Genomic DNA, 11,898 nt, shown 5'->3' with positions numbered 1-11,898 from the left:
AATGTTTTGGTAATGGTTTCTGAAGGTTAGCTTCGACTCAAGTAAGATTCTCAGATCTTTAATGGAATCTACTCGGTTTAGGATTTCATCACAGATCGTGTAAGGGAAATCAATTTTACATACATTTCTCGTGAACGAGATGATATTACATTTGCTATTATTTAATTCCATTGCATAATCTATACACCATTGAGACAATGTGAGGAGGTCTTTTTGCAAAGTTTCGCAGTCTTCTTGTGAATTCACGGGATGAACATTTTTTAAGTCATCCGCATATAATAAACGTTTACAAAAAAGTTTTGCCGTTAGATCGTTTATGAATATAATAAATAGTAGTGGTCCTAAATGGGATCCTTGAGGGACACCAGACATGACAAGTTTGGGAGAGGACTCATAACGATTAACTTGTATATATTGACTCCTGTGAGTGATATAAGATATAATCCATCTCAGGGGGTTGCCGTGGAAACGTGTTCTTTTTAGGTTTTGGATCAGAAGAGGATGACTGACTTTATCTAATGCCTTCCGTAAATCAGTACAGACTTCACCTAATTGTGTTCTAATGTCAAAATTGGAACTTAAAAAATCTACATATTCCATAAAATTTGTGGTAGTGGATCTTTTGAATAAGAATCTATTCTGAACAAAACCTAAAATATGTTTAAAATGAGAAAAAATGCTTTCAAAATTTTTCCCAAAACATGAAAGTATACTTCCTGGGAGATCATTTAATAGATGTCGCCTTTAATCCCAGATTTGAAGAGAAGATTGATTCGTGATATTTTCCAAACATCATGAAAAACACCTTCTTTAAGAGATTTACGAAATATAACATGAAGAGGATAAACAAGAGATTGCACAGTTTGATAACAATAATGGTGGAATGGAATCTGTACCTGGACCTTTGTTTAAGTTTAGTGATTTCATAGTTTTGAATATTTCAGTCCTTGAAATTTAGACATGACTGAGCGAGTAGGTACTTTCTTGAGAATCGCTATTTACATGTTGATTTGACACATCATTTGTATAAAAAACAGAGCAGAGTAAATTGAGAAAAGTTCACTAATTTCATGACCATTGTTTGCTACAGTTTCATTTATTTAACGCCTATTGAGGCTTTTACATATACATATATAAAATTATAAAGGAAATTATGCACGTAAAAAGTACAGGAATTAACTATTCAAAACACTAGCAAAAAAAAAATAAAGTTAAAATGTTATTGAATTTGATCCCCACAGCATGTAGATACAAAATATACAAATTTTAAAAAATATAAGAAATCCAAAATATTTTGTTTTTTTTCATCCGACAAATGTCAAAGTGTTAGTCAAATTAAATACCTTTCATAAAATACTCCCTTACCTGATGAAAAACAATTCAATAAGGTATGCTTACGCATTGAAAATGATGTGTTAAATATATCAATAACATCGTAGTATTTGTTTCCTAGCTGTTGAATCCGTTCGTATGAGTGTATTATTGGGACATTGATGTAGAATTACTACAATAATATGGTAGGTACTGTCTTGTAAATGACCTGCTTGGAGTATAAAAAGAGATTACATACAAGCAATCAGGGGTTCAAAATAATGAATTAATGATTTTATACAAACAGGTTAAATCGGAAAGAAAATTATAATATAGAGAAGTAGAATATACGATCGGATAATTTTATTAAATTTAATGAACAAAGTACGTTATCTTTATATAGGCATTCTCTAGGAATGCGTAACTAAGGAATTCTCTAGGATGGAACAATAATATTGTCAGTTAAAAAATTAAAAAGGTTTATCTCCACTGTGAGTCAGCATGTGTCTCGTCAAAACTCCCTTTTGAGAAGATGAATAAGTGCAAACGGAACATGAAAAAGGTCTCTCTCCATTGTGATTCAGTATGTGTCTCGTCAAAGATCCCTTTCGAGAACATGAATATTTGCAGTCAGAACAAGAAAAAGGTTTTTCTCCACTGTGAGTCAGCACGTGTCTCTTCAACTGATCCCTTCGAGAACAAGAATAGTTGCAAGAGAAACAAGAAAAAGGTTTTTCTCCACTGTGAGTTAGCATGTGATTCGTCAAATCTCCCTTTCGAGAACATGAATAAGTGCAAGCAGTACACGAAAAAAGTTTTTCTCTACTGTGAGTTAGCATGTGTATCGTCAAATCTCTTTTTCGTGAACTTGAATAAGCACAAACGGAACATGAAAAAGGTTTTTCTCCACTGTGAGTCAGCATGTGTGTCGTCAAATTTCCCTTTTGTGAACAAGAATAGTTGCAGTTAGAACAAGAAAAAGGTTTTTCTCCACTGTGAGTCAGCATGTGTCTAGTCAAATCTCCCATTTGAGAACATGAATATTTGCAGTCAAGACAAGAAAAAGGTTTTTCTCCACTATGAGTCCGCAAGTGACAATCTAACTTTGACATTGACTTGCAGGAGTACTTACAATGGGAACAAGAGAATGGTTTTTCTAAAGAACGTGTATTTTGATCGGTCAATGAGTCTGAAAAACATTACGAATAAGTATAAGTATAAGCATCATTAATTCTATAAATGTAAAAAAAAACACGAATCTTTATTTACCTGTTGTCTGTGTTTTACTTTGAAGGCGTTTAAGGCATTCGTTTTTAACATCCGGAAGGTCTATGTCAATTTCCATAAAAGGGATTCCCCCTCCATCTTCTTCTTGAGGTCCTGGTTCTACCTTGAAGCTAACAGTCTCCACTTTAATGCCACCTAAAAACCAATCAATAATACTCAATTGATAAGTCCAGACGAAGTGCATTATAAAATAGTACAATTAAAGTCGTCCATCTCCTGGAGAGTACTACAAAAAAACTGTTATTTTTTTTAAAAAATTTTATTTTAAAAATGTATGAAAACTGGTACGATCGATGGTTCATTTAGGAAATAAGAAGGACCGCAGATGTTCGTTTCCGGGAGGATATACTATTTACTCTTGAGCACATTCTATACACAGGTTTGTATTGTTAGAGAAATGATGATCGAATCAATATTACATGTGTTTTAATGCGCTCTAATGTAACTTGTGGCAGTTTCCCGTAAATATAATATTTAATGTAAATACCAAAGTACGGCAAGAACAACAAGAACAAGTACTTCTTAGCAAAAATTATGGCCTGTCTGGGCAACTCAAAACTGACATGGATTACTAGCATCGAAATTTAACGCAAAACAGTTTTTGACATAAGCTTAGCAAACTTACGGGTTTTCCGAGTGCTCTCCGCATGGTGTAAGGATTCCTTCTTTACATCTGAAAAGTCAAAATCCATATCCCCATACAGCATTTCACAACCGCCTTCTTCCTGTGGCCCTGGTTCCTTCTTGATGGAGAGACGCTCTGGATTTAGTAGATCTATTGTAAGACTGTGGTAGGATTATGGGTTGGTTCTAGCCCAAAAATAAAACTGAAACCTACAGAAATAGAACGTTACATTAAGAACGAAAATCTTATTTGGAAGAGATTTGAATATTTTATTTAAGTTGGAATATTTTGTAAGAACAATGAGGTGTATGCAAACATATGGACGCGCTGTAGAAATCTCAAAGTGGCAAGATAAAAACGAAACTGTATTTCTTTCAATTTTGTAGCTTTAGTACTAAACTGCTACGGGTCACGTAAGGTCGTGTGCAAGCTCTGAGTAAATAGAGTAACAAAGTGCCAAAATGCCCTCGTGCGTGATGAGAACATATTTTTATTACCCGACAAACACTAAAAAGCCTTCGTGCGTGATGAGAAGGTGTTTTTACTACCCGACAAGCACTATAGTAAGCCAAAAGAAAAAAATTCTTTCGAAAAACACAAAAATTATTTTATTATTTTGAAAAAATATATGTAACGATGATTTTCAGATATAAACATCTTGTGAGATAGTGAAAGAAGCAACACATAATTGTAATAAGGACAAAAGCCTTATAGCAGTAGATTTCATACAGTATTGCGTGTTCATCTTATGGTGTAAGCGAGTAAGCGTATATTAGACACGCCCGTGACGTAGAATGTAGTGTCCGATGCAAAATCGATTTAAATTGTACATATTCTTTAAATGTCCATCTTAACCCCACATGAACAGCATTAGAACTGAAAAAATTACTTAAGAAATAAGAGTGTTTTTACTTGCCACATTTTATCTTGAGTTTGTCAGACAATAATGAGTCTAGATGTATTGTGACGTTATTGGGTGGATTCAGAGTAAATATTTGGAAAAGATTAAATAATTTTGATTGAATAGAACATAAAGTTTAGATAATTGATAACGGTTTGCAGAATCTAATGCTGTCATCCTCTGTATATCTATTTAAATTAGCCTGATCGCATATTCTATCTACTCTCTGACAAAATATCGGTAAACCCAGATATAAGTAAGGTTAGGTCGCGGTAAACAGCGACTCAGCGCAGTTATACATTTAACCATTCAAAATACTCGGGAGGGAAATATCGGCATTAGAACTTACCAATAACTTATTATAATGAAGTAACATCTCAATCTGAACGATCTTGCAAATTACAGTGACAGAGGCGGTCATGATAGTGATCTATTGTTATGTTCAAGGTGTTGCCATTTTTTACGATTTAGTACCGTCCCAAAATATTATTTCGATTATAATGAAAACTCTGTGAATGAAATCGTTAAGGCGATCCAATACCAAGTAATGCTAAATCAGGTGTTATTGGTTTGAACATTTGATTGCTTAGAAATACTACAGATGCTTTAATTAAATACTGCAAGTAGAACACATCTTGACCTTGTCAGCGGAAGATCATTTTTTGAAAACTTTTTATAAGCCTAGAAAAAAATAAGTATCAGCGTAAAAAAAAACTGTCTTGTGCAAAATATCCTATTTACAAATCTATTTTCGGCCTATGTTTTTATTGTATAGCTTGGCAAATTCAATTTTTTATTCGATTATCGGAGGAATTTTTTATATATGTACCAGAACTTCACAAAATATGCATTTTCACGTTTTTTTACACGAATATTGATCGATTGTCGGGGAGGTGAACATTGAAGTTGCAATTACATATTGGAAAACAATATAAAAAAGCTGGAAGAAGCAATAAAATGTGAACAATTAAAACTACAAAATAAAATAATTCAATTGCAAGACAAATTAATTGAACGTAACGACCTACTGGTAGAAAAAATCGAAAAAATTATAGATAAAAATACTAAAGCACCATCCTATGCCCAGATGACCAAAGAAAAAAAACATTGGACAAACGAACCTAATTATGCCATTCTTATATCGGCAGAAGACAAAAAAACTTCGGAAGAAATTGAAAAATGCATTTCTGAATCCATATCAGCCTCAAAATTAGGGATTGGAATAAACAGCTTAAAAAAAACAACAAAAAACCGGATTTTGATTACTTGTCCGAAGAAAACGGACGCCGAAACATTGAGAGACGAAATTAATAAAACTGAATTTGGCATAATCGCCAAAAATATTGAAAAAAAGAAACCATGCATGATAATTAAAGGCGTAAGTGCTGAATACAACGAAGAATGCGAAGAAAATTTCATGAATGACATTATTAGTCAAAATCAAGATATCAAAAATTTGAATCAAATTAAGCTGATGAAATTTAAAAAAAACAAGAAGAGTGACAAACTGTGTAATGTTATTATCGAAACAAGTGCCCAAATTCGTAAAGAACTAATTGAGAAACAGCGAATAAATATAGGCTTCATAAGAGCCCATATCGAGGACTGCAACCCACTGATGCATTGTTACCATTGTCTTGGTTTTGGACACACCTCTATCCCTGTGCCTAAATGCCTTAACAAAATAAATAAACCAAGATGCATGTATTGCAGCGAAGAACATACATTCAAGGATTGCGTGAAGAAGGACAAAACCCCAAAGTGTTTCAACTGTACCAAAACAAATACGATATACAAAACAAATGTAACTACGGACCATAAAGCAAATGATGTTAAATGTACCTACCGAAAAAGAATGATGAATATGGAAATTCAAAAAATTGAATACCAGTAATAAGAAGAAAAAAAAATAACATTAATTAATACATTCGACAAAATGGATGACTTTATTAACATACAACTGGAAAACAACTTCAAAATCAGTGAATTCAAGAGTCATAGTGCAAAAGAGTGTAACGATATCATCACAGACAAATTCCTTGGTATAGAAATAATCCACCTTAATATACGTAGCCTTCAAAAAAACATTGAAGAATTTATTCTCAATATAAATAATCTTCAAGTAAAGCCGGGAGTAATTGTGTTAACGGAAACGTTCACAAATAGTGATTCACCACATTACAATCTACACGAATATACTTACATACAAACAAACACAAATATTAATAAAAAATAGTGGAATAGTGGTATGGGTACATAATAAATTTAACATTGTAACATTTTTGGAACACAATATGGACTCAACAAACTGCATAGAAATTCAACTTAGCAACAACAAAACGAATTATTCTTTAATAGCAATATACAGAACCCATGAATCTAATGCTAACGTATTTATTGAACAAATACGGCATATAATATCAAAATTCAAAAGTAAGAAATGCATAATAACGGGAGATTTCAATATCAACATTAACAAAAATAATGATAGTAAAATTAAACATGAATACTTAAATTGTATGACTGAAAATAATTTTAAATCGTGTACTAATGAAAACACGCGTGAAATTCAAGGTCAAAAACCATCCTGTCTAGATCATTTCTGGACAAATATTAACTTAAAGGATCTTCATAAAATTAAAACCATTGTATGGAAAAATAACATTACAGACCATCATACATGTATATTTTTGTACGAAGATGGAAAAGTAATTCACACAAAAAACATGTCAATAAAAAAATCATATACCAAATTAAACATAGAGAAATTAATTGAAAATTTGAAAACGGAAAATTGGAAACAAGTAATCGAATGTCAAGAGGTTGAATCATGCTCAAATAACTTTGAAAACATTTTAGCGACACATATAGAAAATTCTAAAACGGAAATTCCAAATCGAAATTTAGCTAAAAATAAATTCTTGAAACCGTGGATCACACAGGGATTATTAAATTCAATTAGAGAAAAAAGTAAACTTTACAAAAAAACAGTTAATTTCCCAAATGACAAAGAACTGGATTGCAAATACAAAAAATACAAAAATAAGCTGACACGCATAATTAAAATCAGTAAAGATGAGTATTATAAACATAAAATAATAAACTCCGAAAATAACCCAAAAATAATCTGGAAAACAATTAATTGTGCAATAGAAAATGATAAAAAAAATAAACCAACCAATGAAATTGAAGATGAAAATAAAGTAAAAATAAACGCCAGTGTAAATCCAAAAAGATGGGCAAATGTATTCAACTCCTTCTTCGCAAAAGTTGGGCAAAACCTCGCCAAAAAAATTAACGTGACAAAAGGATCAACTACAAAACCAATTATTGAAGATAAACAAAATATAAACTCATTGTCCCGATTTAAAATGATTAGTGAAGTAGATATTTTAAAAATAATTGAAAATATGAACGGAGGTTCGTCGCCAGGATATGATAATATAACGATTCAAATTCTAAAATCTATTAAAAACTATGTGATAAAACCATTAACTCACCTGATAAATCTGAGCCTTAAAAAAGGAATATTTCCATCAAATTATAAGAAAACAATTATCTCGCCTATATTTAAAAGTGGAAACACCCTTAATGTTACCAACTATCGACCAATTTCTCTTATCTCTAATATTGGAAAAATATTCGAAAAAATCGTTTAAATCTCAACTCATGGAATTTATTGAAAACAACAAAATACTTCACAATAACCAATATGGATTCCGAAAAGCGCGCAGCACGCAAGATGCAATTGCAAACGTTACTTCACGCATATACGAAAACCTAGATAAGAGTAAAAAATGTTTAGGCATTTTCATAGACCTAAGAAAAGCATTTGACAGCATATCTCACTTAAAACTTATGAAAAAATTAGATAATCTGAACATTAATGAGAATGTTGCAAATTGGATAAAAAGCTACTTAAAGAATCGACCACAGTACGTCAAAATAAACAATATATACAGCGATGAAGAGACGTCTGAATATGGAATCCCACAAGGAACGGTACTGGGTCCATTACTATTTATCTTATATGTAAACGGGATATTCTCACAGTCAATTCTAGGTAGTATAACCTCATACGCGGACGATACAGTACTTATTGAAAGTGATAATACATGGGAAGGAGTAAAACAAAAAGCAACAGAAGACATAAATCTACTCAAATACTGGTTTGACATAAACCTACTATCCCTAAATAGCGAAAAAACCCATGTATTGCCATTCGCAATAAAATCAAACGATATTCCACAAAATTTTGACATAATTATACACGACAACTTTGAAGAACATAATACAAATCACTGTACAATAAATTGTGCCACACTACAAATTACAAATAAAATTAAATACTTAGGAATAATAATGGACAAAAACCTTAACTGGAAAGATCAAATTAACCTTACCATTAACAAAATAAGGAAATTAATTTATATTTTTCTGAAACTGCGTAACTTTCTATCATTGGAAAATTTAACTTCAGTCTACTACGCATTAGTACAATCGAATCTCCAATATAGTGTAACCAGTTGGGGATCCGCATACAAAACTAATCTCCTACCTATTGAAATTATACAACGTCTGATTGTTAAAATAATTTTGAAAAAACCGAGAGATTATCCAACTCAACTTATATTTGAAGAATTTAAAGTACCAAAATTTAACGATCTTATCCGAAAAAACATAATAATTCAAATAATAAAAGAAAAACAAAATCACAATTTTTCAACTGAAAGACGTACTCGTCAAAAACATATATTTCCAATACATAAATGTAACACCTCATTTGCACAACATCATTACACATTTCTAGGCAAAAAATACTTTAATAACCTACCTGATAATATCAGAAAAATCGAAGACGACAAAACCCTACTCAAAGCGATCAAAGATAATTTCAATGTAAAAAATCAAAATAACGAAATTCGTCAATTAAATAATGTAACATCATAAATCGTTAAATTGTATATTGTTGATTTACACTTATATTTTTAATATTCTTAACTCCTTAAATTATTAATAAGGATACTTATATAAATAATGTTCATCTCGATACTCAGCATCTCTTTTAAACACAAGCGTCTGCTTCCATAAAGGAGAAACATCAAAAAATTTTAAAAAAATTGTGAAAACTAATTTTTATATATCATTATTGTTAGCAAATATTATTATACATTGTAAACTGTTTAATTATTACATAGTAAAAAAAAAAAAAAAAATAAAATAAAATAAAATAAAAATTGTGAAATAACCCTTATGCCGTCTACGTAAGGGTTTCACGGATTGTATTCAGTTACCGCCCACTGCTGGCGGTATAAAGACGTTTTTTACCTTAGTGCCGCTCTGTTCTGTGAAATTTTTTCAACTAAAATCAGTTTACGTGTAATCGTTATTTTAATTCCTAGTCATATACAATGGGGAGGAAAGATAATAAAAAAAACTGGGTACGCTCAGTGGCCTAAAAAAATAAAATACACGCTGGAATGTTTGGGTAAGTTCAAATAATTATTTTCATAATAAATCACTGGAGCGACTACGCGAAATAAACAATTTTGTCTCGATTGCTCGAGATATCCAGACGATCATTTTTTTTATTTTTTACAACATTAAAAAAAACATAAAATAAGAATTTTTACATGGAGTCATACAAACTTGTTATGGTGCTATATAGCCAATGAGTTAACCTGTATTTTACCGTTTGTTTTATTTTTTTAGGATTTATAGAAAAAATATTAAAAAATTGTATAATTTATAATCGCGCGAATCCTGCGTGTTTGTTACTTTGAAACTGCCGTGACAGCTATTTTTTCGAGTCAACATTGAATATTTTATATTTCTGTATGTTGTCTGTGGTTTACTTGATAATGAAAGATACATATCTATGGAAATACTTTTAATATTAAATTTAATTTTTTATACTTTTTAATGGTAGATTATAGATTTTAATGTTAAATACAGTAATATAAAGCCTTGGCATTTAGTATAAAGATGAAAGTGTTGTTTACCAAGCCAAACTAAATGGTATGGTACTAAATGGTATGTAAGCACAAAGCGTGAAGACGCACATAACCTCAATTAATTTGAACACAAAATATGGAAAACGATCGATGGCATAACTCTCGGAATAATCCAGTAATGCTTAACGTTAAAGAGTACTCACAGGTAGCTTTTCAATAATCACGAAGAAAAGCACATTTGATATTTACAACACATCAAGCTGTAAAGGGTCTTGTTCATTTGACAGATAGGTCATAGATATGTTTGTTAAATAAGATGCTCAATTTACTACATTTGCGTTACTGTAGGTAGTAGGTACTGGAGTAGTTGTTTTATTATTATTTATATTGGCTTTTCCCACTAATGGTGATCTTGGCCATACATAGTTGACATTTATTTATAAATAAATACAGCAAATGACCAATGTAACATACTTTGTCTATGTGCCCCCTCCCTCTCCCCAAACCGATAAAAATCTGCCTCTTTCCGCAGCTACTGCTCCCGCTAAACTACGAGCTATTCAATCGATTTATCACTCAATTCTTTTTATGTTTCGAACAAAATATTTCAATCGTGTAAATGTTTCGATCCTGCCCATAGCTACTTTAAATAATATGAAATTAATTAGGTTTGCAATAAAACAACGTGCTTGGCTAGGCTGACAAAAATGGAAGAAGTTTATTTTATTCCATAGCCACTCTTCGCCTTGTCTTAGGAGCCATGAAATTTCCCCAATCAACGCAATGCAAGTAGAATGCTGCGAACCTCATTTAAATGACATGTAAGAAGTCAATAACATCCCATCCCTCGATTCATAAACTGCAATGCTTTAAGTAAGAGGTTAATTCAAATCCCTTCTGGAAAAATCATTCTCCTCCCCCTCTCTATGATTACTACAATTCTCTCCTGGAGGGCGATTCTCGATGTACTTAACGACACTTAAATCGTCCTTTCCTTCAAATTAATAATTTTTTTCGGAGTATTCGTATGAAGCGATTCCGGTTCTCTCGATGACAGTTGAAATCCTTAAATTTTCGATTGCGTGCCAAAAACCGTAGCATTCCGCGAAGGGGTCAGTTCTGAAAATTATTAAAAACTCGTGGTTTTTAAAAGAAAAAGTATTTGTTTTATTTTATTCACATCTTTATGATTTTTATACCCAAAAGTTTTGTTTTGAATTAAATAGTTGGGAGGGAAATAAATTATAGAGCAAGCAATTTATTTATTTATTTCTTGAAATAAAAATAATTTTAAAAAATTATTGGTTTCATCGTCTACGTCGCTCGCTTCGTCGTCAACCTCGCTTGCGCGGCTATCCACCATGTCCGTTTCTGAAACAACAGAAATCACAAATTAATTTAATGGGTCTGTATTTCAATTACGGACCGCCTCTGGTACGACGTTTAAAAAATAAACTCACCGTTTCAAAACGCAGACACTTCTTGGTAGAGTGGGACGTCGAGCCACAGCTCGCTATCATCACCCCACCGCGGTTCATCCCGTGATGTTCCAGGTAAGGGAGTGAAGGTAGCGGGAGATGTCAACCATGTTGGGGGAACTGGCGAACATACAAAGTTTTAAACATACAAAGCGCCGTCCTGGGAAAGTGTGCCGTGAGGGAATATTCCTTATAGCACATTTTCGCAGGACTGAGAGAATCTGTTAACATTTCCAACAGTTATTTTTAAAATAACATTTTAGGCTGAAATGGCACGATATGATATTTCCTAGGTGCATTCCTAGGGAAGATCATATTGTCTATGGTCGCGCTTTATTTTTT

Source organism: Hesperophylax consimilis, chromosome 20, assembly GCF_061612785.1.
Source record: "Hesperophylax consimilis isolate HC1 chromosome 20, BYU_Hcon_1.0, whole genome shotgun sequence".
In the NCBI taxonomy this organism is placed as follows: domain Eukaryota; kingdom Metazoa; phylum Arthropoda; class Insecta; order Trichoptera; family Limnephilidae; genus Hesperophylax; species Hesperophylax consimilis.
The sequence above is the reverse complement of the archived record's forward strand: the minus strand, read 5'-3'. Positions refer to the sequence as shown.